This window comes from Ictidomys tridecemlineatus, chromosome 5, assembly GCF_052094955.1.
Source record: "Ictidomys tridecemlineatus isolate mIctTri1 chromosome 5, mIctTri1.hap1, whole genome shotgun sequence".
Lineage (NCBI taxonomy): Eukaryota > Metazoa > Chordata > Mammalia > Rodentia > Sciuridae > Ictidomys > Ictidomys tridecemlineatus.
Window position 1 is genome coordinate 151,641,901 of NC_135481.1, and position 18,546 is coordinate 151,660,446.

The window sequence follows — 18,546 nt, forward strand, 5'->3', positions numbered from 1 at the left end:
AAACTCTGTCAACCTTAGTTGGCTCTTCTATGGAGTAGTGATTAATACTGATACCTGCCTAACAGGGTAGCTGTGAAATTTAAACTAAATAATAGAGATAAACCATATGGTAGTCAGTACTAGGCACTCGGTGCTTAAAAATTAAAGCAATTAATGAATATTAAGTTAACAATCTAATTAGATGATTAAAGCAGTAATGTTCACTCAAGGTTTTACTTATTAACATTCAGAAAGTCATATGGATCTCTAAGATGGAAGCCATTATTCTAAAGCCTCCAGGACCACACAGGGGGCAGGATAAAGCCTCAAAGACAGAGAAGGAATGAGACAGATGTCCAGTGTGGTACCTGTTTGCCTCCCTTCCCTCTAGACTGTTGTGCAAGGAGGGGCCAGGGTGGCTTTGGGGGCTGCCAAATCACTAATACAATAGCTTGTCTAATCTAACAGAAGGGCTTTGTGAAAAAGCGTTTAGAAGTAAAACAAAAACTCCCAAAGACACTAAACAACTCCCAGCCTCTGAGCAAAATGGTGACCTGCTTCTCTTTCTCAAAGCACAAAGTGTCCCCCAAAATTATAAGCAAAAACCTTCAACATCCACACAATCATCTACCAGACAGCAGCTTCCCAGTTTCCAGTGAACAGTTTACTCCTCCACACTTTCTTTGAAAGCCCTAAAAACAATGAAAAAGGAAAGGGAGAGAGAGAACTAGAAAGAAATATATTCCACCCCCAATGAATCAAGGAGACAGACACAACCACAAGCCACAAACCACTGAGTGTAACAGAACCAGTGCAGTTAGGTTAGACACAGCAAGCCAAAACCTACCTCCTGATGCCTGGGGACACACAAGTCCTTCTGGAGATGTGGCCCAGCCCTAATACAGCTGGTCATGATGGATCACGTGGATGTAGAAGCACAGCTGCTGAGCCTGTGGACCTGACCTTGTTCAGAAGAAAAGGAAGGCAGTAAATGCAAGATAGAAACATTAGTCTGCCATGAGGAACACCCAGCTTAAACACTGAAATCTGGGAAATATGGCCTGCCTTGGGAAGTGGCAATTCATTTGGAGAAAGTATATTTCAGACCACAAACTGGAATTCAAATGTGCATCCTGCCTTGGCACCACCCCATCCCCATTCTTCAACAATGTCCTGACCATAAACAACTCAGAAATGTGTTCTTCTAAAATGAGTCTCCCTGGGATACAATTAAGATTTTGGAGGGCAGTGTTCCCCCTATGGGCTCCAGAGCAGATCTGCTGCTTGTCTTTTAGGTCCCCAGAGGCTGCCCTCATCGTTTGGTTCATGGTCCCCTTGCAGGAACTGTATCACGTGACCTCTGCTCCACTGTCACATCTCCTTCTCTGACCCTGCCCCTCACACCTCTCTTTTGACTACTTGGGACTCACCTAGAGAGTTCAGGATTATCTCCCCAGCTCATACATGCAAAACCTGCTTTGCAACAGAAAATGACATATTCAGGTTCTTGGAATTAGGACATGAAATCTTTGGAGAATGTTATTCTGACCATCATAGAGTAACCCTTCCTCCTTGACTTTTCCAGCTTCTGGAGACAAACACATGATTTTGTTTATGGTCCTCACCTTCAACAATGACGGTCAAGTCTTTCTGATGTTGCCATCTTTCTGGTTATCATTCTTCTGCCTCCCTTTTTCCATGTTTATGAAAGACACTTCTGATTATATTGAGCCAATGCAGAAGGATAATCCAGAAAAATCTCCCTATTTTAAAGTCAGCTGGTTAGCAACCTTGATTTCATATTTGACTTTATTTTTTCAATTCTAATTCTTCTGTCACTTAAGGCAATAAAACCACAGGTTCTAGAGATTAGTAATATTGACATCTTTGAAGCACTATGATCCTGTCTACCATACTCTCCTAAAAAAGAATCCTGCAGGGAAAATAAAAAAGTAAATATAAATCAAGAGAAAGAGAAGCAGAACTTGGGAAAAAAAATAGAGAAATGGATGTTAAAATAAGTGGTGAAGGAGTGAAAACCACATTAGAAGCAATTAAATAAGAGAATAAAGACAATCAACTAAAGAGACAAGTGAATAAAATGGAAAACAATATTAGATATAAAGTATTTAGCAAATATGACAGGTACTATGACAGAACCAACAGTGTACACATAATTAACATATTTTAATTGTTAACCAAAGAAAGGTCTATGATATAATACAAGAAAACTTCTGAAACAAAGTGCAAAGGTACAGCTTAGTTTAAAAGAAAGTGACACAGAACGACCAGTCTCCAGAAATATTCTAGTAAAATTTCTAAACTGAAAGAATCATACAACATCTATTAAAGCAAACAGGTTGGCTTTTAACTTCTCCACAATAATATTCAGAGCCAAAAAACAGTAGAAAAATTTCAATACAGTTTTAAAGAAAATAGTGTGACTCAAGCACTTTATAATCAGGCAAGAGAGATTTTCAAGCTTGCAAGAATTCTCCAAGTGGGTGTCATGGGCCATTTCAGAAGAGAACAAAACAGCAGGGGATTAAAAATGAACTCTACAATAAACTCCAGACAATTGAAAAACAATTTTGTGGGGGCAACCCCCAAGAAACTATCTTCTAGAACTACTGATAAAATGTGTGATCCAAGAATATATATAAAAACAGCTTTAAGAACAAGTAACTAGAAACTAAGGTTACCTAAGAGACAAGACAAATTATGTACCTTGGCAATATAAGAAATTATAAGTAAAAAATAGAGGAAATGGATGGGAAACTAAAGGAAGTATTGGCTTGCAAATTTAATTCTCTTTCAAAGCTTAATCAAGTTTTTATCAACTTCAAAACACATGGTAGTTGGCGTTTCTGAATTAGTTTTAACTTTGTAGATATCAGAATTTCTTAAGTAATGTTTTATAAAAACTGTCTCTAAAAGAGATGGTTACGTTGAAAACACCAAGAGCAAAGTGGAGCTCAGAATCACCTTCTCAAACGACCTCTCTACACATACACATATTAACTAAACTTATCAATAATATATGCAAAAATTAAAGTCACCTTGGACAAAGGTTTGAGTAATTCTTTGGTCTGTTCCCTAAAAGTGATGAGCAGAAAGATCAGAAATAGAGCTCCTTAGGGGTCCCCACCTAGGGATTGTGGGGAAATGGTTAGAAAGATAAGTGGAAGAAGGGGTAGGCTTAAGCCTACTGGGTTCCACAGAATTGACCCTCAGGCCTGATTAGACTCATGCTTGCCTATAATTGGCCCATAAAGCTAGCACCAGGCCCCTGAGCCATTCTAAGTCATCTGAAGCCAATGAGAGATGTCAACTAATATCTCCATGCCAAGTGACTTCTGCTAAATCCTACATTCCCTCCAGATTTTGATTATTACTTCTGAAAAGTATCTGGAAAAATGGGGACAATGCTAAACAAGTTTCTAGAACTTGTACAGTTTACACAGTTTACAAAGAACAGTTTAATGTCCAGATGAAGACAATGAAGCTGGGATTGAAAGGACCCCCCTATCTCTTGAGAGTATACCCGAGACCGTCTGACCCCTTGTTGGCCACCATAGCAGGAGATATCACTCCTGCCTTCCTGTGCTCTGCCCATGTGGAGTTTTCATGTATGGCTTCCCCACCAACCCAGAAGCTACCCAAATCCTATGCCATGCCCCAGCTTTCCTGTGTCACCAGGGCTTGGTCCAGGTCAGTGCTTGAGGCTCTTGATGGAGATCTGGTGATATGGGAACCAGATATACATACACCAGAAGTGCTTTCTTACATCTTTCTCCAGTTGGTTCATAGACTGTCTCCAGGAATTCAGGGCAAGATGATATTGCCTGCATCTCACAAGATGAAAAGGCAAATGTGTGTGTGCAGAGGTGAGGGGGTGTTTGGATACACTCCTCTTCTCTCACTTTGGACATAAAAATCTCCAGGCTTTCTGGCCTTTGGACTACAGGAATTATACCAGGAGTGCTCTCCCTCCCCACAATTCTCAGGCCTTTGGCTTCACACTGGGAGTTACACCATTGACTTCCTTGGTGCTGAGGTCTTTGTACTTGGACTGAATTATGATAACTGCATCCCAGGATCCCAGCTTGCAGAGAGCTTGTCATGGGACTTCTCAACTTCCATAATCTTGTGAATCAATTCTCCTAATAAACACCATCTCATCCAATGCCTTCCAACTTTCCGTTTTATGGAGATGAACTTCCTGTCATGTCCACCCATTCAGCCAGCTGGCTCTGAGCTCTGTACCCAAAGGGGAGATGGGTCTGGCAGCAGGCTCTTCCCCCATGGGGAGATTCTGAGTTTTAGGGTTTGACATTATCTTTTAATGCAGGTTGAGAAATTCTAATCTGAAACCACAAATTACTCCAAAGTCTGAAACTATGTGATCACTGACATGATAGTACAAATGGAAAATCCTACACATGACCTCACATGATGGGTGGGTAGCAGCAAAACACTGGTGCACTAAAAATATTGTATAATGTAAGCCCTGTAGATAAGATGTACCTGAAACGTAAATGAATTTTGTGTTTTGACTTGTTTTGCATTCCCAAGATTGCTTATGAGATACATCCAAATATTCCAAAATCTGAAAGAAAAAGTCAAAATCTAAATATATCTGGTCCAAAGCATTTCTGATAAGGGATATTCAACCCATACAAGAAGTTAATGTAATCAATTAATTCAATCAATTACAACAAGTCTGTGTGTTGTTCCATTATGAATGTTCTTCTTCCCCACAAGAATTGTTTCACATATGACTCTTTCATGTGACCTTTCATTGTCTCTTTTCTAACTAATATTTTCAAGGTAGTTCAACTTATTTATCTTATTTTTAAAAATCTATAGAGAAACCATTTGTCTTGTCCAAACAGATGTTGCTAATATTCCCTAAGACAGCAACAAATGTTTGTGAAATGTTAAATGGAAAATATGAAACCATAGCTTTTCTTAGAATGTGTACTCTGCAGTATAACAAACAAATCCCATCCTTGTTAATTACTAATCTGGTTTTGTTTGTTTGCTCTTTACAACCCAAATAAACAAAATTTGGCATGCTACTGAACTGGAAGCTAAAATCCTAAATGTTTCTAATTTTATATTAGCAATATTCTCAATTATAATGCTTCTGAGCTCATGGGAGCTAAGCAATTCTGGAAAGAATAATTAAATTTCTAATTTTAATTCCCCTAGGCCTATTAAATGCATTTAACAAACATGAATAGAGAGCCTTCTCTGAACAAGGTGCCTCAGAGATGCAGTAAGGGCTAATACACAAACTTCTCCTCATGGGTCTAACAGTCAAGAGGGATGAATGTGTCCACACTATTCATTACTAATTATAAATATTTGTTCAAATGCTTGGTATTCTCCTCAATCCCAGACATGAAGACAAATATTTTTTAAGATACACCTAATTTTTCCTACTTGTTCTCTTTTAACAATAAATATGGTATTCTTTCCCTTTGCTTAGCCAGCATTTTGGGAGAATAAGGAAATTGATTTTGTACAGAATTTCGGAATTGAATGGGATATTGGAAGGCAGGCAGTTGTTTTTTCCATTTTTGACATGTGAAATTGAGACCTAGAGAATATATTCAAACCTCTAACCAGAAGAAGGAAACTTCCTACCTCTAAGTGGAAGCTCTGTCTTCCTCTAGGTAGGACCAGGTCTTTCAGTATTTCATGGACATGGAAGGAATTTAATGTAAATGCAAAAAAACACTGATATTTTTCCAATAAAGTCTACATGCTAAGCTGTGAGATGACTTGCTTGTATCCATTCTTCCCCTGAGCACCTGAAGCCTTAAGCCCCCTTTGTAAATATGCATGAATGAACAGACTACCTAACAGATCATAAATGAGGTGTCTACTTTGGTAGAATCAAGCATAGGAAACTGCTGACCTTGCAGGTAGATGACCCTGGAGAGGTTGCCCATGCCAAGAGACTATGCCTGGTTTGTTAACCCAAGTCAAGTGGGCACTTAGAACCAAATGGGCCTGAAAGCTAAGGTCATAAACAGCACCTCATATAAGTCAGACTTTACAAATGGAATGATCAAGAAATATGGGTACAAACTGCAACTCATTCTGTAACTCCAAAACAAGTTGACCTTCCAATTTGCCCATCCCCTAACTGCAGACCCACTCTGTCAAGTTAAACAGTACAGAGCTTCAATTCAACCTAACGAGCAACAGCACTTGTAAAAGATCTACAGCCTTCCTTGTGGATCCATGTCATCCCAGAGATGGAACAGAGACCTCTGCTCTTCATCAGTCAAGCCAACAATGAGAGATTCCATGTGGTAACAAAGCCCCTAAACTTCCTCTGGGTATAAAAACAGGCCCTGCAAAAGAACTTGCTTAGTTTGGGGGCAGTGGTACAGACCTTGACCTGGCAACTTACCACTCTCAGAGGAAAATGCTAAGACCACTCTCACAGGCAGGACCTCATGTCACTATTGTCCATTAACATGATTCCCCTCCTGGTATCTCCTTGCAGGACTTGCCAGGAATGCATTCTTTCTTGGAATGCAGTTCTCTTTCCTCCTCTCACACACCTCATAGTTTTTCATGCAAAAAGCGAATCATGAATCAATTTTAAGGATAGGAAAGTATGTTCTATAATGATCTTAATCAATAAGCCATTTGGGGGCCTGTTATCCACATGCCCCACAGCATCAAAGATGTAGGAGACACAGCTGGAATCTCAGGGCATTCACCATCTATTCTTTTAGCATTAACAAAGCTAGCAACTTTAAATTATCTACAAGAATAGCTAAGCCATAGAAGACTCTCTCTCTGTCTTTTTTTTTTTAACTAGGGCTCCTCCTTTCACTACACACACACAAAAAAAAATGTCAAAGCAAATTCATCCAAACATGTCTTGAGGTACAAGTACACCTGCAACTACATAAACTGACGAAGAAGAAGAACTTGGCTAGTGTGGGACAGACATATTCTGTCCTGTCTCCAATTCCTTTTATTGGAATGACTGATCAATCTTTAGAATTGAAGAATTCCCTGCATATGCAAAATCTTTCTGCTCCACTCTAGAACCTGCACAAAGGCCAGAGAGATATTCTGTCCTTGAGGCCACCTGGGACCACACTCAAAGTCACTAAGCTTAAGACCAAGTCCAAGTCCACTGACAACTTGTCCCACTTCTTTGTACTGTTCAGTGATGATTCCTCCAAGAGATTAAATGGTATTACTTAAAAGACAAGCAAAACAAATATCAGGGTTCATACATTTAAAAAAAAAGTCACCTATGTATTTTATTGTTGATGTTGAACTATATTTCTTAAGGCATGAAAAAAAACTATACATGCAATAGTGTTGCCCATACGTCAATAACATTGCTGTGGTTTGAACTGGCTTAAATGTGTCCCACAAGGATCCATATGCGACAGGTTTCATTCTCAGTATAATGGTGCTGAAGTGGTAGGACCTTTAAGAGGAGGGGCTTTGTGCAAAGTAAGAAGTAAGCAGGTCCCTGGAGGTGTTACCTCAGAAGAGATTAATGTGCATCTCAGGAAGTGAGTGAGTTCTTGAAAGAGTGGGTTTTTTTTTTAAATAAAGAGAGGTTACCCCACTTATTTGTTCCCTTCTGCCATATTTGTGATACATCCATGGAGGCCCTCCACAGAACTTGAACAGGTGAACCCACCCAATTTTGGGCTTTCATCCTCCCAAACTGTAAGCTAAATAAACCTTTTTTAAAAACACAAATTGCCCAGCTTTGGATATTTCATTACAGCAACAGAAAACAAACCAAGACAAATAAACATTGTCTTCAGGTCTCAAATCATTAAAGGAATAATAGGGAAACTGATTGTAATCATGGTTAACTGCATGAAACCCCAAAATAAAAGGGTATTGGATTAGCTTCTGGGGTGGAAATAGGAGAAACTAGGGGAGAAGGGCATGTCACGTCAGGGACAATGCTATGGGACAGTGTCTTCTGCACAAGACATACAAGGCCATCCCTGAGCTTGCTGCAAGAACCAGCAGAGTCTGCTGTAGGCAATTCCTAAAACCCAAGCACAGAAATGAGGTGGACAAATTATTCTGGGATTGTTATGTCAGCTCTGGGTACAGCAGAACCAGGGTCTTCTCAGAGGTAGCAAGGCTCAACCTGGCAGGGACAGCACCAGGAACAGATGTCTGTCCCCAGTTCACACAGCCACCTCCTCTCAAATAAGCTCCTAAATGCTTGTTTCAATGACTGAGAAACTGAATCTGATCTCACAAAGGGCTGGGCGTGGGGTCCAGCACCACATGAAATGCTTCAGTAAGCTAATACAATTGAAAGAAATGCTGAACAGACAAGGAAACGAATTGCAAAGGCCTAATTTTATATTTCATAACTCAGTCTAGCATCTCACTCATGTATATTAATTCAGACATCAAATTTCCATCATATTTGTAAGGAAAACTAGGTAAGAACAAACTACGCTTAAACTGAAAATATATCCTTTGGAGGAAAAACTCAAAATCCTTTAAACCTACAAGATGAGTTTACTTTAGACTTATTTGTTTAAACTAAAAAAGATGTATGTAAAACTTGCATAATCATTAATGTTATTTGTCTTTGGCATATAGCAGGAAAATGTAATATCAAGGACTGGTGTTTGGGGATTTACAGGATTTTACCAGATAAGACCTTGGAGATATGGGGGGCTAACTCTCTTCCTTTGCTACAAGGAAACTGGAGTATGGCCAGGCAATGCCTTCACACCTTCCAAACCTAGGTTTAACTCCCTTGCCAGTCCAAATACACTGTGTGAAAGTCAGCCAGCTAAACGCATCTCCATAGCACAGGCAAGTAAAAAGGCAGTGTCCAGCCTTTCCCTGGATTTCAGTATTTTAAAGACTTCCTTTTAACTCACTGCTCCTGTTATCATGAATGATAAAGAACTCCATCCCAAAAGTGTGGTAAAAGTTCTGTTCTGCACTGTTCTGTCACATCCATGTTAAGACCATATTATTCTTGATCTGACACACAAACTACCTAGAGGATGCAGCAGTCTGCCAATGGGCAATTTTCTCTTTTCAAGGTTCAAGGGTATTTTCAAATTAAATATATCATAAAATGAACATGCATGTTTTATTTCCACTTAAATACCTATGGACTTCAGGATTTACTTTGAATAGGATATTCTGTGATCACCCTCAGTGATGGACAGCTAGTAAAGGGATTTGGTGACACCTGTTTTTGTACCTAGTGGCACTTCCTCCTTAGCTATTTATAGTATTCAAAGTGACAAACCTGGTTCAGCACAATGCTAAAAAACATGTATTTGCCAACTGCCCCTTGAAATCAATAATTTGGTTTTTCAGGTACTTTCAAAGGAATAAGAAGCATAAGGAAATGCCTAGTCTGAATAATTCTCTAGTAGGCCCTCTTTTCTCTCAAGATGTGATGGTTTCCTTTTACGTGTGGGCTCCATGGAGAACCTCAGGAGGAGAGACGAGTATTTGATCTTAGTAATACAACCAGACTCTGAGATAATCATCTAAGCTGTGAGAGACGGCCACAGCAGCTCACTAAGGTGACCCTCAAGCAGGAGCTGGCCTTTCTGAGCTCAGTCCCTGCAAAGAAAAGCCTCAACACACACTTACAGTCAGATTAAGCACATTCGAATGAAAAGCACAGTTGCCTCTGTTCTTCTGTTATCATTTTCTGGGGGGAAATAAATGTTCATCAATTAAACATTTGCTTTTTTCCAACAGAGAAATCTTGAGGTCAAGGAGGATGAGTAGAGCTCCCTGGGAAGTACCACAACTCAAGGGTTCAGGGTTTAAGTCAATTAGTAGTAAAATCCAAGGGTGAACATTAAAGGGGGAGGTATTTCCGTGGGTTACCCTGGTTGGCACGGGTGTGTGCGCACCAGGATGCAGGCCTGCAGTTCCCTAAGGAAAACTCTCTCCTCTCCAAGACAACATTTTTGCCTTCACAACCTGAAAAGGTACTATATCCTCAGACTCAGATTATTGCAGTCTGATTGTATTACTTAAACCAAAGTTTTTTCTCTCCTCCTAATGTTCTTCACAGGGTTCACATGTAAATGGGAATTATCAAACCTTGGGCTAAGAACCAATAGCCACTCTCCAAGAACAAGAGATTGCTATTATTAAAGCAATCTCTCTGTCTGATAGAGGTAGGCGCAACTTCCAGATGCCCCAACCTCTGGTCATTCAAGAATGTGCCTCCCTGCCCTACCCTTTAGTGTCCATCCCTTGAGCAGACAGGAGGGGATGGGGAAGTTGAGAGGGTACAGTATACACAGACATACACAAAAATGCACACATGTGTACACACACATGAACCTTTGAACCTCCCTCCCATCAACTTGGCAATCCTCTCTCCAGGCAGCTGGGTAAAGACCCTCCAAACCATGTTTAGCATGCCCCCTGCTGGCCTGGCAGGAGCTGACTCAGCCTTTATTCTGTGTGCCTAACACATGATAAATGACCTTAAGATCCAGAAGGAATGGGGGGGGGGGGAGGCAAGACAATCTTAGCTTCTTAGAAATGGAAGACATGATACCCTACACATAAAAGTAAGATGAAGAGGCTTTCAAGTTATTGTTTTTAAAGTGTTTTCGGAAATAAGTGACTAAAGATTTAGTAGAAACACATTTATATTTTCACAAGTACTACAGTGAATTAAAAATAAAGCCTATGGTGAATATTTTCACAGGTTTACAGATGGGAAAAAATAAATTGATGGGACACACTGGTTTCACAGACTCAATTTTTTAAGAATTCACTGTTCAGAGTCCTACAAACCACCCTTCTCACAATTCAGGACACTTTAATTACAGAAGAAATGCAGTCTTAAAAGCTCAAGTTCTAAAGCAACTACGTGCAGCAGGAGAAAAACTGTGGAAAAGCAGTTCATTTGGAACCAATTCTACTACAAGGCTTACAAGACCCTCACTCAGGCATAAACAAAGGTGTTCACTCAGAAGAAGGTGCCCTTCTCTTCCTCTACTAGGGCTAAGGCCTCACGAATTACTAAGGGAACACCTGCCACTCAGGATCCAGACTTCAGTGAGACTGCATCTAGCAAGAAAGCAAAAATTTCCCCCCACTGTTACCCCAAATATGTAGGGCCTAAAGTAAACCACTGCTTTCAATGTCCCCACCACACCGATCCAGGGTTCAAAAGCTTCATGTTTGTAATCAGCTTCAAACACTTTTGTGCATGAGTGGCATATGGTATTAAATTCCTTGCAGACCCAATATGAGCACACTAATAATTTAAGCCATCCTTGTTTTAACCAATTAGGATCTGCCATTAATTATTAAATGTAAAAATGTTAATACTTTTGTCCCTTATTGGATATCCTTTTGATACAATTGTATTAAGTAGACGTTTAGATTGTCCTGGGAACTTGCTTACTTTTATTCCCACAGGAGTTGTTCCCTGGGAACTTCCCCAATAAAATGATGGTGTATTGCTGGCATTTAGGGAGGAATTTTCCCCAGAACTTGGTGTGCCATACAGATCGCCAGTCTCTGCAGTCCCTGGACCCTCTCTGGATGTAGAAGAGGTCTTGGAGCTCGCAGGAACACATAGCTGCTAGGAGGACCCTAGTGAGGCTGGCACTCTTTGCTCCAGGGCAGCTCTTTTCCAGACACACCCTGATAGGGAGGGATGGAGAAGATCTGCAGATTTTCCCCAAGGAATCGAGGCCTGCAAAAATTTAGGCCCCAACGTCCACCTTTACCTGGACACATAATCTGTTTCATTAAACAGAATACCTTTTAAAATTGTTCCTCTCACAGCTCACGTTCATTTACAAAAATAAAGGCAAGCACAAGCATGTCCTGTCATACATGACTTTCCCCTATATCTGTGTGCTGTGGAGGAAGTCATTCCCAGATCTGTTGGAATCTAACAAGTTTCCCTTCAGCCACTCTAAATCTATCTATTAATTTTCAAGCCAATAGATAAAAATAAAAACTGTGATGTTTTGAGTTAACAGAACAGAGGCAAATCTGCTTCATTGCAAGGATCCTCAAAGGGCTGCAATAGCTTGCACCAGGCAGGAGGAGGGTACACTTGAACGGTTGTGTCCAATGAAGGAAAGTTTTAGTTAATGATGACATCACTGACATCTCCCAAATTTAAAGGAGCACTTAAAGCACAGCAGATGCAATTTTTTCCCCTCCAGTGAGGAGATACTAGGGAAGGCCTCCGGGTTCACAGACAAACTGCATCAATGGTTCGACTGCTGTCCAGCTTGAAGACAGCGAGTAAGCTGTGGCCCACGCAACCACAGCCTTGGTGCCGGTCTAGCGGCCTCGCGCGCTGTTCTGGCCCGGCCCTACCCGAGCGTCGGTCGGCACCGCAGGACCCCCGACGCGTCCACACGGACGGAGGGGTCGGTCCGCCCAAGCCTGACAACACGTTCCAGTGCAGAAGGTGAAAGGGCCAGGAGAAGAGAACTGCCCCGACCCAGTAGGAGCGCCGCGCCCTGCCCGAGAGACACGCGCGGCGCCGGGCCGGAGCGGGTGGCCAAGGCGTCCACGGGGTCCGGAGCAGAGCCCGCAATGCAGACGCGCTGGCAAACCCAGCACGGGGCCCGCGCCCCCAGCGTCCCGCACTCTGGCCCCGCGACCACCGGCCTCAGCGCCCACCTGGCTCACCGCGGAGCCCAGGAGGGAACCCGCGCCGGCGCGCGGACAGCGCACCTGCCTAGTCTGCGGGCCCGGCTCCGCCGCCAGCCGGCAGCACCGCGGCCAGCGCCGTCTCACCTGCCGCGCCGCGCCGCTCCGCTCGGTCAGCCCGCAGCGCCGCAGTCGCCTCTACCCGACTTCCATTTTCTCTAGCTTTAAAGGAAAACCAGATCAGCTGTTTTGCTCGCGCTCCGGCTCCGCGGCCCCCTCCCCAGCTGCTGCTCCTGGTCCCGGGGGCCTCTCCTCCCCCGCCTCCTCCCGCGCTCCGCTCCGCCCCTCGCGCCCCTCCGCTCCGCCCGAGGCCGCGCGCAGCGCCCGCCTCCCGGCTCCGCCCGCAGCCACCCAGCGCGCGCCCTCCCCCTGACGTCACCGGTCGCAGCCGCGCCCCGCCCCCATCCAGCGCGAAAGTGCGCGCGCGCTGCGCCGCACCCCGCCCCCGCCGCGTGGAGCCGGCCTGGAGCGCGCGTGCTCGCTATCACGACACGCGCAAGGGCTCTGAATCTCCAGTTTATTCAAGCGCCCCTTCAACCCGCGCCCACGCTCCCACGTTCCCACGCTTGACCCTCTAGGCGGCCTAACAGCCTGCACTGCACGAAATGCTGCTAGCATAGCTTGCTTTTTTCCTATCGGCCTCTTGACTTTGCTTCCACCCCTCCATTCCTAAGGACTGATTTGCTTTTTCTAAGCATCCCAAACTTTCTCCCATATATCCTGTCTCTGCTCCCCTTCCCCGCCTGCTCCAGGTCCAAACTATCAAGTCTAATCTGAGCATAGTCCTTTGTCTCCGAACCCGGTTGTCTGACCTTTCTCCCATTAATTCTTAATACTTTTTCATGCCACTACTTAAGTTAGTTACCTTGACTAGTGCCAAGTTCTGCACTTTGCTCTCTGCCTGCTCTCACATCAACTGTTTTGGTGTAACTGCGCCCCCTTATTCCAAATAAGATATTATATTGCAGGTAATTAATACAATCCTGATGCATTTCTTGAAACGTTATTTTACTAGTTTAGGGCTTTAACCTTGACTTTGAACGTTATGTTTGATAATGTTTAGTAATTTGGCTATCTATAAAGAAGGAAAAATGACCAAACCCACTTCATAAACTTCTTGTGAGGATTACATGAATTAATACATGAAAATTACTAGGAAGAAAGTTTATCATATTGCAAACATTCAAGGAATGTTATAATATTTGTATTCATTTCTTAAAATGGATGTTAATCTAATGTCTCTCCCACAGTATGTAACTTAGAGAACCTTGTACCCACCATGACCAAGGATGGTTGGACCAGGCAAAGAAGTAAGAATAGAACTTAAAAGGAAATGAAATCTGATCATAAGGACTTAATGTAGTAATTTTTTAAAGGATCATAGAATTGAAAGCAAATCAGAGATGGTTAAAATTATGGTTATCAAAAATGAAAAATCAATGAGAATAACAAAGAGTTTAAACTTTTTGTTATGTATGGTATGAGTTTAAACACATACCATACATGCTGCGTGCACTTCCCTACCTGTATGTCGTCTACCAAACTACAACATCTGTCAAACTACAGCCAAAGATTCCGAGAAGAAGATTCTTTGAGCACCACAAATATGTGTATTCTTTTCCAAAAGGAACTATCAGACAATTCTAATACATTGTTACTTACCTACCCTTTGTTCACTGGAGTATGCATATCCTGACTCTATTTGTGGAGGAGAAAAATGAAGCCAAGAAAGAAAAAAAAAATGGATCTGCCAAAAGATGTTGCTAATTATTGAGATCTCGGTTTCTCTGACCCTCATCACCACCCTGCTAGTTTCAGAACTCCAGCCTCCTGTGATGTATGCTTGCTTCCAAATAAAACAATGCCTGGAAGTCCTCAGGGGATATCCCACATATGCTCAACTGTCCCATCAGCCACTGCACAGCTTCTCAGCTTCTCCTCTCCCTGCCTTAGTCAGCTCTTGGAATTACTGGACTCATATCCCTGCCCTGGCATCTCTAAGTCCTATGCATCTCTCAGATTCCACCACTTCTTCTGTCAAGCATGCTGCTTGCATTGGGTACTACTGACCCCTCCTGTCTGTGTGTCATCTCCCTTTTGGACACCACTGTCTCCCACAGAGCACTGCCCTCCTGGGAACTAAGGTACTATGCAGAAAACCAAAGTAGAACAATTGTATTGTACCCTGCCACCAAGTTTTGGCAGAATAGCTTTCTTGCAATTCCATATTTATGGCTCTTATTTTCCTCTCCATGTCTCATGCCCATGTTGTGTCTGAAAATGAGTAAAAAAAAAAAAAAAAAAAAAAACCTGCAATAATAAACTCAGACAAGGCTTTGTTTCTAAAAAAAAAAAATTAATTTGGGAAAATTGGCTTTTTTGGTTTGAAAACCTATGATTTTAAACAGTTGCTTGGATTGGTGTAATCAGCAACACAATCAGAATACGTCACCCAAAGAACACGCTAGTACTGTTCCTTAATAGCCACACTGTTCCCCAAGCCCTAACCTTTGGAAACCTCTGATATGTTCTCCATGGTTATGTGTTTCTCTTTGTGAGAATTCATATTCATGGAATTATGCAAGATGTGACAGGCAGGAAACGGATTATTCACTCACCATTATGTCTTTGAGATTCATTTGGTCGAATGTGTCAATATTTCTCTTTTACTATCTGATTGTTTGCAGCACATTTAATCTAGTCACCCACTGACGGATATTTGGTTGGTTCTCGGTTTTTGTCCAGTGTGAATAGATATTCTATAGACATTTACACGCAGGGTTTTGTACAGAAAAACGTTTTCAAATTAATTGGACTAACGTGTATGCTCGCACGCACACACACACAAGCACCTAAATAGAGGCTCCAAGATTTACAATGGGGTTACACCTAGATAAACCCATTGTAGATTGAAAATTTCATAAGCACAAAATACATTTAATACACCTAACCTACTGCACCTTATGGGTTAGCAGCACAGTGCACTATAAAGTATCAGGTGTTTACATTTGTGATTTGATTGATAACTGAGGCTTCTGTGGACCAAGATTGCGAGAAGAGTTCTTCAAAGAAAAAATTCAAAATTCGAAGTACCATTCCTACTAAATGCATATTTCTTGTGCCTTTATAAATAAAATATTAAAAAAATAAGTGGAACCATCATAAGTTAGGTACTGTCTGTGTGAGTAAGCATATATGTGTGTGTGTAAAATGTATATAATATCCTGTATATGGCATTATCATAGACTTGTGCTATAATATTATTATTTTCCTTTATGATTTGTTGAGAATCTTTTCAATTGTATATTTGCCATCTGTTTATCTTTGGGGTAAAGTTCATGTATTTTGCTTATTTTTAATTGGGTTGTTGAATTTTAAGAGTTCTTTATATATTTTATGTAGAAGTATTGATATGTGCTTTGAAATATTTTCTGCCGAGGTAAGATTTGTCTTTTAATTTTTTGAGTGTCTTCTACATAGCAGAAGTCTTTAATTTTAATGAAGTCTAACTTAAGATTTTTTTTTCTTTCATGAATCATACTTTTGGTATTTGTATCTAAAAACATCACCCAAAGTAGGACTACATATAATTAGTTCTGTTTTCTTCTAGAGTTCTGTAGTTTTACATTTGTGATCCATTTTCACTTAGTTTTTGTAAAGAGTACAAGGTCTCTGTCTCCTCCTCCTCCTTCTCCTTCCTTCTTTCTATCTCCTCCTCCTCCTCCTCTTCTTTTCCTCTTTATCCTCCTCCTCCTCCTTTCTTCATTATTGTATGTGGTATGTAAAAGTTCAGTTAGTTTAATATTGTTAGTTTTTTAAAAAACACTCTTTGTCTATTTAATTACCCTTGCTCCTTGCCCAAGATCAGTTGACTATGTTTGGGGAGTCTATTTCTGAGTTCTCTCTATGTAAGTGTACATATTCTTTGATTATTATAGCACAGTGTCTTGATTACTATAGTATAGTAAGTCTTACAGCATTCCAACTTCATACTTCCTCTTCAATATTGCATTGGCTGCTCTAGTCTTTTGCTTTTTCACTTAAATTTTAGTATGAGTTTATACATATCTATAAAATAGCTTTCTGGGATTTGGATTCTCATTCTGTAGAATCTGTACATTGAGTTTGAAAGATTTGACATCTAAACAATTCAGTCCTCCTATCCATGAATATGAAATATATCACCATTCATTTATATCATCCTTGATTTTTCCAGCAATGTTTTATAGTTTTCTACATAACTCCTATACATACTTTGTGCATTTGTATGTTGTAAATGGTATTCTTTATTTTAAGTTTCAATTTTTCATTGCTGGAATGTAGAAGCACAATTGACTTTTGTTTATTAATCTTGAATCTTACGACCTTGCTATACTTGCTTATCAGTTTCAGGATTGTTTTTGTGGGTTATCCACAAAGCATATAATATTTGCTGTCTTCTAATAGAGACAGTTTTCTTTATTTTCCCCTTTACAATCAATGGCCATTTTATTTCTTTTTCTTGTTTTACTGGACTAACTAGAATTTCTAGTATCATGTAGAACAGAAATGGTGTAAGGACAGTCTCACCTTCTTCCTGACTTTAGGGGGGAGCATTCAATTTTTTACCACTAAGTATTGCATATCAGCAGGGTTTTTGTAATTTATTTGATCAAGTTGAAGAAGTTCTCCTTTGTTTCTATTTTGCTGAGAGTTTCTATCATTCATCAATTTGAGGTTTTGTCACATGTTTTTATCTGCACCTATTGATATGATTATATGATTTTTATTTTGGTGATGTGTTGGATTGCATTATTTTCCAAATGCATGATCAGATTTATGTACATAAATTCTACTTGTGATTGATAACTGGTTTATACATTGTTGTATTTAGTTTGGTAATATTCTAAGGGCTATTTTAGTCATGAGAGATGTTGTTGTATAGTCCTCCTCTTTTGTAATTTTTTTCTTGTCTCGTTTCTAGATAATGCTGACATCATAGAATGAATTAAAATGGTCTCTATTTCTATTTTCTATAAGAAATTGTAAAGAAATGACAACATTTCTTCCTTACATATTTGGTACAATTTGCTAATGAAACCAACTGGGTCTTGTGATTTTTTAGAATGTTATTAACTATTGATTCAATTTTAAGTTGGGAATAGAGTGATCTGTTTGTTCTTATGTGCATTTTGGTAGCTGTGTCTTTCATGGAATTGTTGATTTCAACTAAATATTCAAATGTGTAAATGTAGACTTTTTCAAAATAATGCTTCATTGTTCTTTAAATGTATACAAAATCTATAGGGTAAACTCTACTTTCATGTCTAACATTGGTAAACTATCTTTCTTTGTTAGCCTGGATACGTTTTTATCAGATTGAATGATTTTTTTCAAGGAATAAACTTTTGATTTTTTCTGTTGTCTTCCTGTTTGTAAAATTTTTGTTATTTTAATAATTTTTTTTCATGTTTTAGATTTAAATTGCTCCTTTTCCTGTAATAGCCTAGGTGAAAACTTCGATTTTTGATTTTGTCTTTATTATTTTCCAACTTGTGAATTTAATGTTTCCATTCAAGCTTTTGCTACATACCACAATTTTTGATAAGTTATATTTTCATTTTCATTTAGTTCAATATATTTTATTTTTGAGGCTTATCCTTTGACTCATTATTACTCAGAAATGTATTGTTTGATTTCCAATAATTTGGGATTTTCTAGTTATCTTTGTGTTCTTTGTTTCTACATTAATTCCACTGTGCTCTGAGAGCATACTTTGTGATGTCTATTTTTCTTTAATTTGATATAGTGTGCATATATATAGTCTATAGTGTGGTCAGTGTTGGTGAATGTTCCATGTGAGCTTGAGAAGATTGTGTATTATAT

The 18,546-nt window shown here is 40.2% G+C and overlaps 1 protein-coding gene across 7 annotated transcripts in view; it reads right to left on the reverse strand.

Moving 5' to 3' along the window:
* The window catches only part of Otud7a (OTU deubiquitinase 7A), a 324,171-nt gene extending 311,261 nt beyond the window's left edge, over positions 1–12,910 (reverse strand). For 6 of the 7 annotated variants that reach the window (XM_040276563.2, XM_078051306.1, XM_021722835.3 and 3 more), the window contains exon 1: positions 12,769–12,910. The gene's annotated coding sequence lies outside the window, so the exon portion shown is untranslated. The remainder of the gene's footprint in view (positions 1–12,768) is intronic. The other variant, XM_040276560.2, reaches the window with a different exon arrangement.
* Positions 12,911–18,546: the final 5,636 nt, after the last annotated feature.